This window comes from Toxotes jaculatrix, chromosome 11, assembly GCF_017976425.1.
Source record: "Toxotes jaculatrix isolate fToxJac2 chromosome 11, fToxJac2.pri, whole genome shotgun sequence".
NCBI classification, from domain to species: Eukaryota; Metazoa; Chordata; class Actinopteri; family Toxotidae; genus Toxotes; species Toxotes jaculatrix.
Genome location: NC_054404.1, coordinates 25,330,245 through 25,351,772, shown reverse-complemented (window position 1 = coordinate 25,351,772; position 21,528 = coordinate 25,330,245).

Genomic DNA, 21,528 nt, shown 5'->3' with positions numbered 1-21,528 from the left:
GTCAATCCATTCATTTCCTACCGCTCATGTTCATGGTTGCGGATGGCTGGAGCCAATCACAGCTGTCCTCTGGGACAACACCAAATTTTTATTGGATAATGTAAGGTACACGGGTCGTTGTGAAATCAGGAGGCAAACTTCCCTCCTTTTAATCAAGTAGTCAGCTAGCTAATTGCAGAAACCCTTTAATCGAAGAAGATGGCTAAAAGAAAAAAAGATGAGGAGTATCGTACTTTTCAGCAGGGATGGACGGAGGAATTCACCTTTGTGGAGAGAGCAGGTTCTGCAGTGTGTCTAATATACAATGATAACATTGCATCAATGAAACATATAAAGCGGCACTTCGACACACGCCATACTACATTTGCATCGAAATATCCTGCGGGGGACAGCAGGAAGAAAGCATGTCAAGAGCTACTGTGCAGAGTGCAAGCTAGTCAGCAGCAGCTCCGTGTTTGGACCCAACAAGGTGACTGGAGTTCGACTTACTTTAGCAATTGTAAGAAACAAAGCCATTCACAGATGGGGAGTATGCCAAAACATTCATGCTTGATGTTGCCAATGAACTTTTTGATGACTTTTCAGATAAAGACAAGATAATCAAACGAATAAAAGACATGCCTCCTTCGGCAAGAACTGTTCACGATCGTGCCATCATGATGGCAAATCAAATTGAAGCAACACAAGTGAAGGACATAAATGCAGCACCATTCTTTTCTCTCACTTTGGATGAGTCAACAGACGTAAGCCATTTATCCCAGTTCAGCGTGATTGCAAGGTATGCTGTCGGTGACACACTACGTGAGGAAAGTCTTGCTGTTTTACCTATGAAAGGGACAACAAGAGAGGAGGATTTATTCAAGTCTTTCAATGAGCTTGCTAAGGAAAAAAATCTACCGATGGATAAACTTATTTCGGTGTGTACTGATGGTGCTACGTGCGTGGTGGGGAAAAACAGAGGTGTTGTAGTGCTTCTTCGTGAACATGAAAAGAGACCCATCCTAAGTTTTCACTGCATCCTACATCAGGAGACGCTTTGTGCTCAGATGCGTGGCGAGCAGCTTGGTGTGGTGATGTCGCTTGTCATTCAGGTGGTCAACTTTATTGTTGCCCGAGCTTTAAATGATCGCCAGTTTAAAACACTGCTGGATGAAGTTGGGAATAATTGTCCTGGTCTGCTTCTGCACAGCAATGTGCGTTGGCTTGTTTCGCAGCTTGTCTGAGCGAAATCCAGACTTTTCTTGAAATGAAAAACGTCGAGCATCCTGAGATAGCTAACACTGAGTGGCTCCTGAAGTTCTTCTATCTCGTGGACATGACTGAACATCTGAACTAGCTCAATGTTAAAATGCAAGGCGTTGGAAATAGTCTTATCCCTTCAACAAGCAGTGTATGCATTTGAAAACAAGCTAGAACTCTTCATCGCCGACATTGAAACAGGTCGTTTACTACACTTTGAAAAAAAGATGCATGCACAGCAAGTGACCCTGCTCAACATCTTGATCTTCAGAGCGCACTCGTCTTTTTAAGTTCATCACCCATCCACACGAGTGTGCAGTGGACAGCGTCGACCTGAATTACATCCCCAGTGTCTCCATCAGAGATTTTGAGCTACAAGCTGCTGACCTGAAGGCCTCAGACATGTGGGTGAATAAGTTCAAGTCACTGAATGAAGATTTGGAAAGACTTGCACAACAGCGTATTGGTGAGCAAACACAAGTGGGGAGAAATGAAAAAACTTCAACCCGCAGACCAGCTGATTGTCAAAACTTGGAACGCGCTTCCCATCATATACCACACACTGCAGCGTGTGAGTATTGCTGTACTGACAATGTTTGGCTCTACGTATGCATGTGAGCAGTCTTTCTCACATCTAAAGAACATTGAGACCAACCTACGATCATGTTTAAGAGATGGAAGTCTCAGCGCCTGCATGAAGCTTAACCTCACCACGTATCAACCAGACTACAAAGCCATCAGCAAAACCATGCAGCACCAGAAGTTGCATTAATGGTAAGAAGTACTTTATTCATCATCGGTGAGCAACAGCATAACAACGTTATTAAAAAAGAATTCAGAGATTTATTGTACTTTAAAAGTGTTGGTCTTATATAAAATGCACACATTTAGTTGTATTTAGTTTTAAACATGTTGTATGGGTCTCACGGAATTACATTTTAAAATATGTGGTGTTCATGGGTCCCTCAGCCAAAAAGGTTCCCGACCCCTGCTCTACAGAGTCTCCTCTGACTCACTGATCCACCTCTACACCTTCAACACTACATTCACTGAACCTCTGTATCCTGGGTTTGGGTTTTTGTCTTCTGGTTCCTCAGTGACTCTGTGTAGAGTGTAGCAGAGAGAGTCTCCTCCTGTTAGAGAAACTCTCTCACTGTTGAACAGATAGTTCAGTCTGTACATGTCTGTCTCTTTCACTCACACACACCTTTTCAGATTCATGTATTAAAGCAGTTTATTTGTTAAACTCTTCTAAATGATTCCTTGTAAACTTCTTCTTCCAGTCCTTTAAAGATGGAAGCTACGATTATTACATGAGAATAATGTTGCTGACTTTTAAGATTCTATTCATGACCTTGTCCTATCACATTAAAAGCATCATTGTGAACATCAGTGTTTTGTCTTTCTCTGAATCTTGGGACAACTGGGCTGATTCAGTTCAAACTAAAATGCTGCCACAGTTGATCTGAAAGATGTGAGAAAAAACAAAGATAGAACCTTTCTTTTCAAACTGTCTTTCAGAGGTTCACAGAGTTAGAAAGCTCCTGACTACTCTGAAGAGTTTGAGCCTTGATTCTATGAATTTTAAAAGTTAACTTAAAAAAAAAAGACTTAGAAAAGATGAAAGTGAAAACCAGGAACTGAAGTTTGACTGAAACAAGAAGCTGTGAAGTTTATTTGAAAAATGGTTAGAGTTTTTCAGCTTCATCTGTCATTTTTACAGAACCTTTGTGACTCTGGAGGATTCTCACTCTATTTCATTTGTGTTTAGGTGAATTGGATGAATAATGTAAAGAGATCAGTGGGGTGTGTTGCATTGTAGACTCTGAGCTGGACCACAGAGGAGCATCTGAATTTCATCTGTGAATCCAAACATTGTGGTTGAAGAGGTTATAAAGTCACTTTGAGAGAGCCTGTCACCAAGTGGGGGCATTAGAGCATTGTGTGCCCCCATTACACCCCTACACCTCCCAAAATGACTTTTCAAGTGAAAGAAGAAAATGAGATACATGAACAGTCTGTGTGTTCACTGCAGAATGTGAAAAACCTTCAGGAGCACTGAGGAAAGTTTTCACTGTTTGTTGATGCACGTCAGACACCGCTGCTCCTCAGCCTGAGCAGAGGCCAAAAGTAGAGGTGGTGAGGCTGCAGCTACCCCCCCTCCAGGTGGCTGAGGTGTATTATTGTCACACAAACGTGGGTTTTCTTTTTAGTATAGGAAATAAAAACAATGATGGCTGGAGTCGCAAATAGCATTTGAGCAAATCTGAGCACTGACAAAGACAAGGAAATAGGTAACAGGAAAGCAGGTGAACACAGATTCCAGGATGAGAAAATCAGGTACAACCACAGCAAGAACACAGCAGGAACAGAGTTGGACAAAACACTGGTGAACACAGGCTAGGCTCAGACACACTGACATGGAGACAAGGGAAGAATGAGACTTACACTAGGACAACAGGTGACACACATTAGGGCGGGACAGACAATCAGCAAAGGAGGGAAACAGGAAAAGACAAGAAGTCCAAAAACATTTTTTCATATGTATTCAGTATTGTATTCACTCAGTATTGGCCTGTCTCCATTGGCTGGCACTGGAGTTTAGAATGAAACATGAAATCTTAGTTATTACCTAACACAGTGAAACCACTGAGTACATTTGTGAATAGTTGTCTCCGTTCAGGAAGCAGCCTGACTTCCTCTAGTAAATAATAACAAATAAGGAGCTCTTACATGGACTTATACAGTAAACAATCATCACAATCATTTCAAGTTTCCATCATATTATTCCTGAGATAATATGAAACATTTCCAAATCAGCACTTCAGGAGCTTTGGTGCCTTCTAGAGGCAGTTAGTGGAAAGAAGCTCAGGTGAAGAGCAGATTTCATTGTTGACTCTCTTTAATATCACACTTTGTGAATGTGTTCCTCTTCTGCTCTCAGCTTTCTTACCCTGGACTTCATCTGTCAGCCAGTGATGATGTTTAACCCAGCACGTGCTTCATGGTTCACTTCTGTTTATCTGAACATCTCAGCTGCCATCCCTGGTGGGGTGAGTGCAAAGAGGTTTGGAAACAATATAGAGATGACATTTCTGGAAATCACATTCAAAATGATCAACTTTACTCAGTACCCTAAAACAGCTCCTATTGGCCCACATGTTCTCTGCTCCTCCTCTGTTTAGGGGCCAGGAACCATGGTCAAGCCCTAAATGTTACATGGACACTTTTCTTCATCACTACACAAGTGTTTATTTTTGTACAAGTTCATGTGTAAAGCTGGAAATACTGCACACACAGCTAATTTTAGCCTCTGGAATAAACTCTGTGTGAGTTAAAATCAGCTCAGTCTGAGTGAACATGTGTGACCATTGAATAGACTCTGTGGCAGAGTTAAAATAACTCTGTTCCTGGAGTTGAATTTTTAACTCTGAAACAGAGTTAACTTGAACTCCTCCTGGTGTTAAAATAATTTAGTTAATTTCAATATAAACTCTTCTCCAGTGTTGACACCTAACACTCAAAATGTGTTTTATTTATACGTGTTAGAGTTAAAATTTATTCATTATCATATTATTTAATTTTATGGGAAAATGGCGACCAAACACCATCCTGTTTTAATTTTTTGCTTTTATTTGTGCAAATACATTTAAAATTTCAACACGACACTTTGAATTAATTGCTGCCTTAAAACTGTAAAATTTTACAGCACACAGGCAGCAAATAATGTCAATGAAAAACATTAGTGAAGTTGTACAAAACACTGTAAACAACACATTACTGCATAATAAAATGTCTGCAAATGTATAAAAAGTGACACATTTCTCTGTGGTGCATTGTGTAACTTGAGGTAGACGACTACTCACTTTACAGTTCAAGTATAAAACAGTAAGAGAACTCATTAAATTGAGATTAGAAATAATTTTATGCAACTGTCTGATACAACATAACATTATGAATCACAACCATATGACATCTGAGCATCAAACCATTAGAAATATCTTAATCTCTCCCTTTCTAGAATCAGTTCACTCTGTGTAGTGTCACTCACTTGGAAAGCATGGAAGTGATCATGGAAACAAGTTTCATGCTCAATCAAAACAAAAAACACTTTGTGCAAAATGATTGATGTTATTTTGCTGAACAATGGTTCATGTTTTCATCAGTACCAGTGCACACAAAGAGTCCAACACGATACTCAGCTCCACAGCATTTCACCCACTGTGTGAAAGACGATGGCTTCAGAATCAAGGTGAAGAGATGCTGTTATATCTTCAGAAAAATCCAGTGTTTCAACTGAACACATTTTAACTGGACCAGACTCAACTGTTTTTAAGGACAGGCATTCCCAGTGATAGCTCTAAATTTTCAGTTGTATAAAGAACTACAGTATTTGGTTCACCACTCCCCAAAAGCTTGGCTATAACTGAAGCACACACGTCTTTGTTGTGAGTAGAACCTGAAGGACCTGCTTCAGTATTTTGGAAATGAGATGAAGTATTTCATCAGTTACAGACTGAGAATTGTTTACTGTCTCTGTGTTGTTGTTGAAAGGGATCTGGTTAGACACACTTGTGTTATCAATGGAGCTGTGTATCTTAATGAGATGTCTCCTGAATCCACAATAACTAGAGAGACTTTTACCTGGATACATGGCATGAATTCATTTGAGGTTCCTGAACAAAAGCAACACTGAACCAAAGGAGGAATTACAGAGGAAACATCTCAACATTTTGGCTAAATAAGCTACTTATGGTTTGTTTAACAGCTTTGCTCTGAGCTCTTTTACTCTGAGAGATTCTTCAGTTGTATCAATATTGTACAGAGCTGTCTGCAATAATGTGTACAGGCTGGAGAGAGCGTCATCATACTTCACACTGAAAACAAAATGTGACTTGAACAGCTCATCAAAAGCACCAACACCCTTGCTGCAGGACACTTAGATCTGAAGATCACACACACACAAGTATAAGGCAAATAAAATCTAAAGTCCAGCACATTAAAACTATATCACAGACCTGGCTGGATATTACCTGTCTCAAGACAAAACATTACCATTACCTATAACTCTGCTTACCACAAGTAGTGAGGGTCACATATTCTGTCAGGTCTGAACGATCAGCCAGGTTCATAGATGCTTCAGTAGATGGGAGGTCTGAAATGCAGACAACACATACAGCTTAATATGAACTGATTAAATACTGTACTTTAGAATTCTTATCATCCACTTCTCACAATCACATATTTTTGTCTGTGTCAAGATACAAATCTCTCAAAATATAAGTGCAGCAAAATATGAATGTTTAAATGTCCTACCATCATCACTGTAGATGAAGAAACACAGATCTTTGAAACATCCTCATCCACCTCTGCTCCCTGTTGATCTGTGACTTTCAGTGTTGTAGTCTCTGGGATAAGAAACTTCTGCTGGACTATACCATAACAACTCCATGTTACAACATGTTTACATCTTTATTCATTTAATACTAAACATCTGACTGACCTGCACTGAGAAAATCTGAGAAGCAAGCCTCTTCCAGTTTAATGTCCTTCTTCTTCCCTCCATGTTGTACTTTGATCAACATGTTGGTTTGACATAAAGGAAGAAAATGTCATATGTCTGAGAATAACATGTTCAAGTTAAAGTTTATCCCAACTACACACTGTTAAAATACACGTTTCTCACCGCTGTTCAAAACAGCAAGGCTACAGTTTATAAGCTCAACTGTTAGCATGCTAGCCAAAACTGACTTTTCAGCTGCGTCTGCGCCGTTGAGCCGGAAATTATTCTCTTAAAACACCGACATGTGGTTGCATTGTTGGATGGTTATTTCCAAAACAGTATTAATTACCTTCAAGATGCGCGTCGTCATTAATTTGTGAAGCTTATCAAACAGTTTGTCATTACCGTCATACAGACACATCACACGCCACAGACAGTATGGCCGACATTAACGTTTGAGTGAAAGCTAACAGCTCCACAATGGCAGCTAAGGACAGTTAGCTAACTAATGCTGCGGGAGCTACTTGCTCTAAATAATGGAGTAAAAGCAATGGGGTTACGTTCAACATCAAGTTCGCAGTCATTAGCGGTACTATGTAAGTAGATAAAGTGAGAACAATGACAAAATATCACACATTTAAAGTACTTTCTGATAAAAATCATGCTCTTACCAGCCTTGTGACGACGTTCCTTGTGCTGCTCATGCTGCGATAAAATGCGTCGTGAACTCCAGGGACAGAGTTAAAACCAGATCCTGAACACCAGGGAATAAACTCCAAAATTCAGCTCGGCCTGGGTGTACACCTTAACACACACTGTAGTCAGAGTTATAAAATAAACTCCAGAAATGTAACTCTTTCACACTTTTTTTGCCTGACTCCAGATTTTAGTACTTTGTGAATTTGCTGTGTGTTAGTACATGTAGTTGTGTACAGTTCAGCTGCTGCTGTCCTTGGTGCTGAATTCACCAACCCAGCTGAATGGTCCTGAGTGCTTATTGTTGTAATTCATTTGGTATTTTGGAGAAGGTTCAATATCATTAGTATGGGTTATGTTTTGGTTAGTGTTAGGCTTTCAGTTATGATGGTTAAGGTTTGGTTAAGGAGCAAGGGAATGCATTATGGCAACATGTATCCTCACAACTATATTAAGATGAGAATGTGTGTGTGTGTGAGAGAGAGAGAGAGAGAGAGTTTGTCCTTTGATGCCTTTGATGTATCAACATTCTACAGTCTGATGTCACAGGCTGCAGTAAGTGGACACACAGCCAGAGACAAGTTCAGAAGTCAAACAGGAGCAGAAACAGTTGGACTGGACAGGACTTGCTCATGATTTAGGAAGAAAGAAGCACTCAGATATTTCTGCACAATTATTGACAAGGAAGGGAGGAGCTACTGCTGTTACAAGGACAAGAGGAAACTACAGGAAAGTCCAGATCACCTCCAAGGTTTTCAGTAAGTCAGAACCTTTTTTAGTTGATGTCAGTGTTTCAGTTCAGTGGGATGTTTGTTAAATTGACATGATGTCTAATCACAGAACTTCAGCCCAAAGGTTTCAGTACATGTTCAGTTTATTTATGCTGATTGTATCTGTGAGATTTTTCTATTGTCAACTTAGGTTTCTGTTTTTTTGTCTTCAAAGCATTATGGTTTGTGTTAAAGGAAAGGTGCCTATTTTTTTTTCAAGTTTATCTTTTAAACTTCAAATGTTCAAAAACATTCACATGCTTTTATGTAAATTGAAATCATTTGTGGTTGTTGCTTTGGATCCTCCTAAATGATGGAGCATAAAATCCACAGTCCATGTCCTGTGTAAAAGGGACGTCCAAAGTTCAAAAGAAGCAAACATGAGGCTTCAGCAGTCTGACTTATATAGTTGAAACAGACGTCCTCCAAGTCTTTTTTATCATTTATGTTGAAGATCAACCACCAGTGCTTTGCATGTGGAACAGTAGTTTGTCTGCAGCCACAGATCCAGACTGCAGCTCTGGAGGTGGAAGTAACTGCAGAGACGAGAAAGCACAACACCATGGGAGAGAGAAGAAGCCAAGTTAGTAACATACATTAATGGGATATGAATGTGTACAGATGGAGAGGGAGAGGAGGAGAGAGGAAATCAGTGCATCATGTGAAGTCTTCCAGCAGTGTAGACCTATAGCAGCATAACTAGTGGCTCATTCAGGAAAGCCTTACTCAGCTCTGACTATAAGGTTCATCAAAAGGGAAAGTTTGAAGCCTCCTCTTAAACATGGAGAGGGCGTCTGCCTCCAAGACCCAAACTAGTAGATGGTTCCACAGTAGAGGAGCCTGATATCTGAGGGCTCTGCCTCCCATTCTCTCTATTGGAGACTTTAGGAACCACAAGTAAACCTGCATTCTGGGAACACAATGTTCCAGGGTAGTAGGGGATGGCTGCACTGCTGCTGTGACCCGGCTTGGTAACACAGCCGGCCATTGCCAACTCTTAACATTCTCCTCTCCTTAGCTGTGTCTTCAGTAGCTAAACTTGTGTATCTATGCTGAAGATTAGAGAGAAAGCTCTGTTCTAAAACGTCTCTCTGTTTTCAGCTCTCAGGACTTTTGCAGCTTCTACCTCAGTCTCTACAGTTTGGACTTTAGTCTCACTCCTGTGGTCTTGTTTGTACTTTGGGATATCAGCCTTATGTCACTGTTTACTGATCAGTTACAGCCATATCAGAGCTGTGTTATGTTACTGATAATGCAAACCAAACTTTTCCTGCTTAGCTGGGAAAAGTTGTAGGAATCTGTGACCCTCTCTTGCTCCTGGCTCCGAGGTCCACTTCCTGGTCGCCCGCTTCTTTCCGCCTTGTCGTCGCTGGCACAGACGCCGAACTGCCGATCCTCCACCGACGTGCGCGGCTCGTGGGTTCATTCCCAGTGCTGTAAATTAGCCGCAGGTTGCTGCTAGCCTCCACTGTTGCTGAGTGGACACGCTCAGCTTCTCTCTCCCTCAGGTGATCACACGTAGCCTGATCGAGAATTATTTGCCAGCTGCTTTGTCCTGCACGGAGAAGAAATACTGCTGCTTTGCCTTGTTCTACCTTACCGGGGTGTTTCTGCCGCGGTTCTCCGCTGCGGTTCTGCCGGTCGCTCCGGTGTTGCTGCTGTCGGGCTGCGCAGGTGGACAACACAATCACCCCCTACCTACGCGAGTATTGAATGGGCAGTTTCGTTTGCCTCGTTTGCCTGGACTTTTAAAAATTGAATGAATGCACGGTGGGGTTGCTCTTTATTTAATGCCCCCATTTCCTTTGTTGCATTTAGTTAAAATGGGTTTTGGGTTGTTTTTTTGATTATTTTCTTTTCTTTATAGCTTTGTCTCTGTTAGGTTAGGTTATTTGGTTTATTAAATATTCTGTTTAACTAGGTCCTGTGCTGGTTTGTTTTTCTTTTTCTTTCTTTTTTTGTTTAATTTTTTTGACGTTCTGTGATTCAATTAGCTCTGATATTCAGTTGGATTTTGTTTTTTTGTGTCCTGTTGTTTCTTTTGCTTGTGACAACAATTTTATGTTATGTTTAGTTATTGATATTCTTAGTGCTTTGATTAATTTGTAAGCATTGCTTTATTGTTTTCTTTTATTAGTATTTGTATATTGGTTATTTGTTTTCCTGTGTTGGGAGTGACCCCACTAATTTTATTTCCTTGTCCCCTTTTCAGTGGCTGAGAGCTGAAGGTGGTGGTGGTCGTGGTGCCGGGTGGTGGTTCCCCCCTCTTTCCTGTGTCATGTGCCTCCCCTGGTCCTGGGTTCCTTTCACTACGTGTGCGTGGGTGTGTGTGGCTGTCATGTGTGGCTGTGGTGATAATTTTTGTATATTATTAGGGATCCCTCACCCCTCTCCTCGAGCTGGCCCCCTGGTAAGCCTCAGCCCTGATAGGGTCTCCCCCCTTTCCCCTCACGTCCCCTGTGTGTGAATGGTGTTTTATAGTATTTTAATACTCTGTGTGTGAATGGTGTTTTATAATGTTTAAAGACATACTGAAGTTATTTTGAAAGTATATTGATTATTGCTCTGGAACCACATCTCTGCCTGTTGTAAAATGACTTAAAACTATTTCCTTGGGCGAAATTCCCAAGGTGGTGTTGTCTGGCTTCGTAGGTTGCTCTTAGTTGGGTGTTGTAGTGATTGACACCATCCGCTATCTGCTACAACCCCATTATCATCTATCTCATCTCCCTCGCTCACCACACTCAGATCAACAACTTCATTTGCTGTGCAGTAAAGTGGAAAAACACTTTTTTCACTGTTCCAGCACAGTTTGAGTGTTAGTGACCATTCATATCATGACTTGATGTGACTACAACCAACACAATGGAAAATCCTGTTTCTATCTCTAACAGTGAAATATCACATTCAGTGTGCAGCTCACACTGTTGGTGGTTGGTGTCTTCAGACTCCCTGAAAGCTGACATACATTATCAGTTTAAGAAGGTCGTATTTCAAAAACTTAAATTCCTAAACCATCGCTGAAGTTCATTGTGCAGAAGTGACTGTTACATGTCCAGGCTCCACAGTATACCATGGACCTTCTGCATCCCCACACCATGAGCTGATCTCTTAGGTCAGGACTTTCTAAATGTACCTCAGACATGTTTTAAGACTCAGGAAGATTGTGCTTTCCAGTTTGCAGCCTCTAAACTTTGGAATAATCTCCCAGTAAGTCTGAGGTGTGTGGACTCTGTGGACTCTTTCACAAAGCAGATACAAATCCATCTGTTCAGACAGGTTTTTAGGTAACGTAGTATTTTCTGTTTAAACTTGTGTTCTATATCTGCTCCTCTCTTGTATTTTATCTGCTGTTCTTATTGTTTTGTTTATTTGTTTCTCTCTCTTTGACTGTGAAGCAGTGTGTGACTAGATTAGAGCCTTTGTGGAGGCAGAGTGATGAGTCTGTGCTTTAAATGACAACTGGGATTGTGGCCAAAAACTTCTTAGCTAAAAATACAAAACGCTGCTTCATCCTTGATAGACTTGATAATGAGCTCACGATGAAACTAATCTCACTTAAGGTCTCAATCATTGTTCTCCTTCAAATCTTATACCAACAGCCTGTAAAAGAAACAGTGTTCTCCTGTTGGCTTTTTAATTAGCTGTTGAATTGAATGTTTTATTAGTGATATGATTGTCAGTTGTTAATGTGAATCACACTATGTTGCCTCTTAAATACAGTCACAGCAGTGTTTGTCCTTCAGAGCTGTGCAGAGGCTGAACTGGGCTGTGTCTCTTTTGTCACAGTGAGGTGTAAAGGTGCTCTCATGAGTGTTTGTCTGCTGACTGCTGGTAGAAATGAGTGTAAAGTGTCTTTCTGTCTCCTGTCAGTCCATAATAAGTCCTCCTTCAAGGACTCCAGGACTGGTTTCAGAGGGTTCTTCATCTCTCTCTGCTCTCTGTGCTTTGCACCACCTACATTCCAACTTTGAGAAGAGTTTTTGTCCATCAGATCTTTGTTTTTTCATCAATACAGTAATGTGCTCTTTCCTCACACTCTGGTTTTCCTGTGTCTTTGCAGTAGACATTATTTTCTGTGTTCACCTCTTTATTGAAAGTGAGGAGTGATATTCACTATCTCTCCATTGCCACAGACAGTTTTAGTTGTTGTTTCTGCAACAGATCAGCTGCTGCACAGAGAATCATTTTGACTCGTTTCTTTTAGATCTCGTTCAACTTATCTTGTGCTGTTAGACCTTAAATCCACAGAGTCCTCCTGTATGTTGCTCTCTTCTCTGCATCACACTGAGATAACAGTTACACCTGTCACCTGAATCAAGTAGGAAGCTGATGGTGAAAGTTAAAGCTGACACTATATCATCATGTTCTGGGAGTAGAGGCTGTAAAATAACCAGGCTGGATGGAAGGAGGAAGCATTTTTTTCCTCCAACTTTATTTTATCATTATTTTCAGTTACTGGCATTTTCTCAGTCTGGGTCCAGAAACAAAACTTTCTTTGTTTACTACAATGACTTTAAGGTGATTCTTCATCTGTTTGTAAGTTTGTGTTTTCATTGTATTTCTTTTATTTCTCTCTCTTCTGTTGTGGGGCTCCTGTCTCCTGATCTCCTTCATCCTGGATCTTCTTCTTCAGATCCTAAAACAATGACTTATTTTTATGCTGGTGTGAGAGTTTACATGCAAGTGTGTTTGTTACCTGTGAATCACACAGTTTTCAGTAAGTCAGTACATGTTAGTAGTTCCTGTCAGTCTTTAGTTCATTTTGTGAAATGTTTTGTTCAGATGATTTGTTTGTTAACTTGATGTGATATCTAAGCACACAAGATCAAGATGTTCAGCCCAAAAGTGTTTAGGCACACGCACGCACACGCATACACATACACAAAGTAGTTGTTTTAAATATTTCCATCTTACCGTGAAAAATTAGATGAGATGTGTGTCTAAGTATTTGTGTCTAACACATGACTGAGTGAGAGAGGGAGAGAGAGAGACTGCAGGTGAGGCAGAGGTGAAGGGTGAAACATAAGAGAGAGAAAGTGCAAAGGTTCATTTGAAAATGTCTTAAAAAACTGGTCTACTTTCTGAGGTCACTGTATGTAAACAAACCATATCTGAGAATGATGAGCTGAGGTTATCATTCCACATGAAAAGACTTTAATGTCATGAACTTTTTTTGCCTCATAGAAAATTTTAAATGAGCCAAACCAAATGCTTCATTTGGTTCTGAACTGCTTTTACTCTTTTGGACCAATTTCCATATAGAGCTAACAGGTCAGTTGATGATGGTGTATATGTTTGCACACTATTCTACAACATCTAGATGGTCCTGGTAACTATGTCAGTTTTATTTGTCGACTATAGCTCTGCTTTTAATATAATTTCACCAACCAAACTGTAAAACAAGCTTTTGGGGGGTTGAACAGTCAATGTGTAAGTGGTTACTGGACTTTTTGACAAACAGGACTCAGGTGGTCAAAGTCAACAGCAGGTATTGAATACCTTGACCACTGGCACGTGGCCCCACAGGGCTGTGCACTTTCTCCCCTCCTGTTTTCACTGTACACAAATGACTGGATTGCTCATTGTCAATCTGTGACACTGTTCAAATTTGCTGATGATACCACATTGGTGGGCTTAATCACTGAGAACAATGAAACTATGTATAGACAAGAGACTGTAACATTAGTGGACTGGTGCAACGTAAATAACCTGGAACTGAATGTAAGCAAAACTAAGGAACTTGTGGTGGATTTACTTAAGCAGAGGGAGGCTCATCAGCCACTATTAATCAATAAGACACAGGTCTTGTTTTGTCAGGAAAAGAATCACGTCCGGTGGAAAAATACAGTCAAAAACATGTTTTTAGGTCCATAAATGATCAAAAGTTGCAATCGCATCATTCCAGTTCGAAAATATATCCCACTATTTCTCCTTCAGTTCTTCGTTTTGTTGCCTTTGTTTTGTGTTGAAAGTTGACAGGCGTTTTTGGCAAATTTGGCAGGAATGTGAAGGGGTTAATATTTAAAAAGTTATTTTGAAAAGTTAAAAGGTGAGGAGCAACACAGAAATGTTCCCGCTGAATAACAAAAGCTTTACAGGTTGGACTGTGCAAACTATTTAAAACACTTTCTAATTACTTTTCATTATTATTTAAACTTAAGCTCTGTGGCTTAAGTTAAAGGTAATAGTAACAACAACAGTAACAAAGTCCCTTAAAATCATAAGCACAAAGCTACTACTACACTCTAAAGTCAAAATAACTGCTTGTGTTAATAACTCCCCTTACAAAAACATACAACATGTGGAACAACCTTACTGCAAACTTAATGCAATTAAACAAACAACCCTCATGCCCAAACATGCCGATTCAATAGATGTTAAAATGCGCCTAAGCCCGCCATTTTGAGGCCAAGTTACCAGAAAGCCTTTTAGTGCATGCACAACTGAGGCAAGGAGACCAATGTTGAGCTATTTAAAAAAAATCTTCAACAATTCAATCAATTTCCGGATTTAGTGAGTGTTAAAACTAGCTCAAAACTCTCATTCACTTTTCAAAAATATAAAATACTTTAACTGTACACATTCAATGCAGAAAATAAAGTAGCAATACTGTGAAACATGGTGCAAAATAAATGGATAACTCACCAGATAAGCGCTCTCAAAGCGAAAATCACTGACACTTGCTGCGTGCCACACCGCATTGCACTTCTAATGTTAAAAAGTGATGTCAAAAGTGATCCAACGGCGACTTCCAGAGAGGAAAATACCTCCTTTTTGCTAAAACTCTGAAATATAACCAACATGTTCTCAGGCTGCAAAAGTTTTTCCACATATATTGTATGAAGCGCGCAGATAAAACATGGCGACGTATTCCACAGGTTCGGTGAACACAGAGCATGCACGTGTGTGTGACAGAGGATCACTGTAAAACTATTTGAGTGCAATGACAAAAATAAATCAAAGTTGTTGAGCACTGTAAACTTGAAATGAGAAATTTGTACTTATGACACAAATTACAAATTAACTTTAATTTTTTTTGAGTGATTACAACTTTTTATCAAACCTTTACTGTTCGGTTTTACAGTGTGCTTTGACATCAGCAGACAAGAGACATGACACAGCGCTTTTAAGAAGGTAAGTGTTAGGAAGCAGTGATGTGTTGGCGGCGAATGAAACGGCTCTAAGAGCAGAGTCTTTGAAGTGAACGATCCGAGCCAACTCCTGCCTGGGAGACAGAGCTGCTTTGGTTCTTTTATTTTGTGTTCAAGCTGCAAGTGATTGGTCAGCTACATTTTGTGTGGTGGCATCTGTGTGTCTGCACTGAGCAGGAGGGGGAGGGAGGAGTTACAGACACAGCATAGACAAGATCAACCCCTCAAATCTGAGGCGTTTGGTTTTTCAGTCTAAAATACTTACAATATCAATCTTCACTAAAGATGAGTTGGAACTGTTACCTGGATGCTGATTTTTTATTTTTGTTTTACACATTTTCGTTTATATTTTCTTGTGTGATTCTCTAAGCTTCTCTGTGTTGTTTCACTGTAAATAGTTAAAAATGTATTATTTATACAATCAGAGATTGGATCTTTTTGTCAAATTGAGATGGGGATTTGTTTTTGTAATTAAAATTTATTTTTTGTAGCGCTCTGTTCCATGTTGAGTATAATAAGCCATATAAATAATAAACTTTTGATATAATGAATGTTTTGTACATTAGTAATTAATTTTACACATAATTTTACATTATTTTAGTAATAAATTCATTTAAGCAGCAAAAAAAAATCTGGTGAGCCACTTGGAGGGGAAAGAGTCGGCTCTTTTTAGTGAGCCGAGTCATAAGAACCAGCTCTCTTAAAAGGGTCCCAGTAGTGCCACAGCTGGACACATCCCCCACACTTTTGAAAAGCTTGTTACGCCCCTGCGGTATTCCCATCACTGTATCCCACAGTTGCTGCAAGTTTACTTTCACTTTCACTGACGTTTGAGGCGCAGATGATTTTCTCTGTCTGAAGGTAAATGTCCGCAGTTTTAATGTTTTACTCGTCAACACTTCCTGTAGTTACCTGAATTATCTGATGGTCGAGTTTTAGTGTTTTATTCTGTGTGTTTTTTTTTTATACAGCGTTGTGGTGTTTAGTTGTGTAGACTCTGAGTTGTCACTGTAAACTCGGGATGAGGCAGGAGGAGAGTCGTCATTCATCCATGGCGGCGCGCAGAGACGCAGCGATTTCTGTCTCTTCATTTATTCATTATCCTCCATGTTGTGTGGATATCTGCAGTAGAAGCGGTGGAGTCAGAGTAGAAGCAGAGTGAGCTGATGGTCAGTAGCTCAACACGGAGCCTTTGTTAGTCTGTGGCTCCACTTACTGCTGACTGAAGGCAGCTTTTCCTGCCTGAATCAGCCTGTGGAGGAGGCGGACCTGAGCCGCTGCTCTCCCGCAGTCTGAGCCGCTAAATACGGTCTGAGCTCGGCCGGACAGCGGCTGGAGAACAGCTCTGACTTCCTCTGTCGTTATGTGGTGGGGAATACTCCCCTAGTCCAGGTGGAGCTGCATCTTTCTTTAATCTCTTTTTTTGAAATTTTTTTAACCAACTGGGTTACGTTGTATTTTTTCTTTGTTGATTATTGTTATTGTTTATTGGGATACATTACATTTTTTGCTATTATCATTGTTTATTTGATTGTGATTTAATTTTGTTTTGAGATCCTTTTCTTTCTAGGCTGAGTGCTACTGTGGAGAGGCTAGGCACCTGTGGTGAGGGCCCTTCACTTAACTGCATGTGAGTTAATACACAGGGACACTATAGACTGCACTGTTTGCTGTGAGGTTGCAGAGGTTGAGTTTGGTTTTGCTGCACCAAAGGTGAGTAGTGGTAGCAGACCTGGCACTCCTTTGTGTAGTCTGCCTCTCTGCATGTGGCCTCTGCCTAGTGTTTTATCTTGAATTTTAAAACCTTTAAATATGTTGTCCTTTTTTTAAAATTTAATATTGAGGCCTTCCTCTTTTTAGTATATAAATTGTAATAAAGTACATTTTAACTATTTCATTCAGTTGCAAACATTCTTTTCATCTGCTTGTAACCTTTTTCTTTCTTTTTCAGCAGTTCCAGTCCCTGCTTGTTTTTTTACATTTATAATTCTTTCAACTCATGTCTCTGCCTCAGTAATGTGCCTGTGTGTCTTGTACTTTCACTAAGTATTTATGCTAGGTATTTCTTGGGGTGCAAGTCCCCAGATGACATTGTCTGTAATCTCAGTCCTCCTCTTAGTGTCCCTCGCCACAATTAGATGAACTCTACGGGACTGAGCTCAGAGGGTCTGATAGGGTTTTTCAGGCTCTATGTGATTTTCAGAGAGACAGTTAACACTCCATCCACAGAGTCAGAGGCCTCTGACAGGGAGGACAGATGGTTTGAGAGAGGAGTCAAAGAAGCCATCTATGTGAAAGTGGAAAAGCCATCACTAAACAGAGGAGGGGGTCTGCGACACCACCTATCCCCCATTTACAATGTAGCCCTTTCATGTGTACCCAGGAGAGTAAACAACTTAACCTCAGACGACTCTCAACGAGCGTCATCCACCAGGGACTCACCTGACCCTAATGACTGTCGTTCACATGAGACACAAACAAGGTCACATGAGCCTGACGACTGTCGTTCACTGGGGACCACAACAATGGTCAGGTGAAACCAGTACTTTCACAGGTACTTTGGTGGTCCCACCTACAACAGGTTAAATGCCTGGGTCTTACTCCACTCAGTCTTGGTCAGACTAGTGCGGACTAGAAAGACCGATGCATACGAACTGATGAAGCCCCTTGGATAAGAGGCAAAACGTCTTCTCAGACAAACATAAGTCCAGTTGCCTTCGATTCAATTTTCAAAGAGAGATCTATGACCTGGATGAATGAGAACATTCACAGACACACAATATCTCATGCTGGGAAAGGTATTTATGGCATACTGACTACAGGTATAAAGAGTCATACTAAACAACACTGTTGAGACAACACTGCAGAACACACTGTGAACTGTATGTCTTGTCTCCATGCTGCATGACATTAAAAGACTTGATTCACAACACCCGGTCTGAGTTTCCCTCTGCAGGATTAGACACTCACATTGTTTTCACACTGGGCAAGCATGAAAACTACTGCAGGCCTTCAGAGCACAGAGCACAGTACTTGTGTCTTTTTAGATGGTTGGAACTTGGACATAGAGCTGTTTTTTTTATTGTTGTTTAGTTCCTTTGATTTTAGCACAGAAACTCAGGAACTGAAACATAAACTTAAAGACACTGCACTTTAACATTGAGCTGTGTGATTCTGTGCGGTAAAATTGAACAAAGGTCACGGCCCCGATAATATATGTGGGCTTTTAGTGAAGTCCTGTGCACATGAGGTGAGTCCTGTGTTTCAGTATATTTTTAATATGTCCTTACAGACACAACATGTCCCTAAGCTCTGGAAAGATGCTGTGGTTTCTGTCCCAAAACACTGAATGATGTTAGAGCAGACGCCCTGACTTCAAATTGAATGAAAACCATTGAAAAACTGGTCAGATCTGAGGTCCTGAAGCAAACTGAACATGCACTGGATCCTCTGCAGTTTGCATACAGGCCTCACAGAGGAGTGGAGGATGCTACAGTGACTCTGCTCAACATGCTTTTTAAACATCTGGATTTTAATGGGACACACACCAGGCTTTTATTTGTGGACTTGTCTTCTGCTTTTAATACAATCCAACCTCACATTTGAATTGAAAGGCTCCTACAACAGTTTGATTTAAATAATAATCTGGTAGGTTGGATTCTGGATGTTTTAACCAGAAAATTGTGAAGTCGTCTGCTTGGTGAGTCCCAGCCAAGCCCAGCGTCCCTTGTTTATAGTCAGCTGTGTTGGTTTTGTGTTACATTTCTTTGTGTTTTGTGTTCTGTGTATATGTGTCAAAAGGACGTCATCATCTGATCATCTGACTGCAAAACAAATCTACCTACAGGTACAAATAAAGTAACATGAACCTGAACCTGAGGATGATTTCAGTTGATGTGCAGATGAATGATTTGTGTTTTCTCTCCAGATGAAGGTAGAAAGTGTGTGTGAGCTGATGTGGATGTGAATTCAGCATCATGAATCAGTGTGAGGACAGAGAGGAGGGAGCCCCTCCCCCTAAAAGCAGTCTGTGTGGGGACCATGAGATCCAGACCAAAGCTCAGAGGTGAGATGAGGATCTCTAACTGTCCATGACTCTTCTCCATGTCAGAGCTCAGCACTCACATCACTGCACCATCATTATTCACACTCAAAGCTCTGTGTGTGTTGAAGGCCAGAGCAGCAGCACACACCAGACTCTGCTGGACCTGGACCTGAACATGGATCTGAGCCCAGCTGTATGTCCATGAAGAGTGAAAGGTCAAAGGGTGACCTCATTGATTTCAAAGGACAGCCTCCCTCTGCTGCAAAGAAGTGAGCTGCAGCTGAGTTTAAAATGTATCAGACAGCTGTCCTGTATAACTGGTCTTCTATGAAAGATGAAGTGATTGTGTTTTGTCTCCAGGCTTCATGAATGACACAGTATATGAACATGATCAGGCTGAAACACAGGCTTTAGTGGCAAAGTTGATGTTTCTCTTTTCAAGAAAAGCACTTCTTATGTTCTTATATGTGTCATTCAGATCAGAAGTAAAACTCCCTGTAACTCAGCACCTATCCAGTTCCAGTGTTTGTGTTAGTGTCCTGTAGCAGAGGTGAGACCTGTCAAACCCAGTGTGAGTCCTTAAAACTCATCATTTAAAAGGTGGACTTGTTGTGATGACTCTAGGTCATGAGGTACAGAAGTGATTGCTTGTTTCCTCTCATTGAGAATGTCACAGCACAGTAGTGTTTGCTTTAATCAGGACAGTCACCACAGAACATAAAAGCAGCTGTTGTTTGTGTACAAAGCAGAAAACACTCACAGATGCTGCAAACATAATGTGAGCTAATTCTTCATGATTCCTCCACAGAGTGGACCAGGAGAGCTCAGAGGTTCCCAGTGCTCAGTCTGCCCAGCAGCATCAAACACACCTGGACTCCATATTTATGGTCTGTACATGGACAACAACTACTTTGACATCTGTTGTGTTGACAATAATCTCCATGCTGCACTTTTTAGAGCAGTGGATTGTCAGTGTGTCCAACATGGATCTGATGTTTGGCTCCATGGTTTTACTTTGATTGTGTCATTCATATAGTTTTCTGTTCCAGCTGCTGGAGGAGAACATTGTCACTTTTGTGAAGAAGGAGCTGAAAAAGATCAAGAAAGGTGTGAGTCCAGATTACCCAGAATGCTCAGAGAGTCAGAGGGAGGATGAGGAGGTGTTGGACGGTGAGGATGAAGAGCAGAGGAGGAGCAGCAGAGAGGCTTTTGTGAAGATCACAGTGAACTTCCTGAGGAGAATGAAGCAGGAGGAGCTGGCTGACTGTCTGCACAGCAGTAAGAGGATTTCTCTAAAGATTCAACATGATGGACAAATGGGACATTTACTAATGTCTCAAGACATGAAGGGACATATGTTCATGTGTGTTCTTTAGGGGGATGAACATGTCATGTTTTCTTTATGAATCAGTCATTGATGTTGTTTCTTGTTTGTTCATTCAGGACATGTTGCTCCAGTGTGTCAACTTAAACTTAAATCTGCTCTGAAGAAGAAGTTCCAGTGTGTGTTTGAGGGGATCTCTAAAGCAGGAAACCCAACCCTTCTGAATCAGATCTACACAGAGCTCTACATCACAGAGGGAGGGACTGGAGAGGTCAATGATGAACATGAGGTCAGACAGATTGAAACAGCATCCAGGAAACCAGCCAGACCAGAAACAAGCATCAGACAAGAAGACATCTTTAAAGCCTCACCTGGAAGAGATGGACCAATCAGAACAGTGATGACAAAGGGAGTGGCTGGCATTGGGAAAACAGTCCTAACACAGAAGTTGACTCTGGACTGGGCTGAAGACAAAGCCAACCAGGACATACACTTCACATTTCCATTCACGTTCAGAGAGCTGAATGTGCTGAAAGAGAAAAAGTTCAGCTTGGTGGAACTTGTTCATCACTTCTTTACTGAAACCAAAGAAGCAGGACTCTGCAGGTTTGAAGAGGTCCAGGTTCTGTTCATCTTTGACGGTCTGGATGAGTGTCGACTTCCTCTGGACTTCCACAACACTGAGATCCTGACTGATGTTACAGAGTCCACCTCAGTGGATGTGCTGCTGACAAACCTCATCAGGGGGAAACTGCTTCCCTCTGCTCGCCTCTGGATAACCACACGACCTGCAGCAG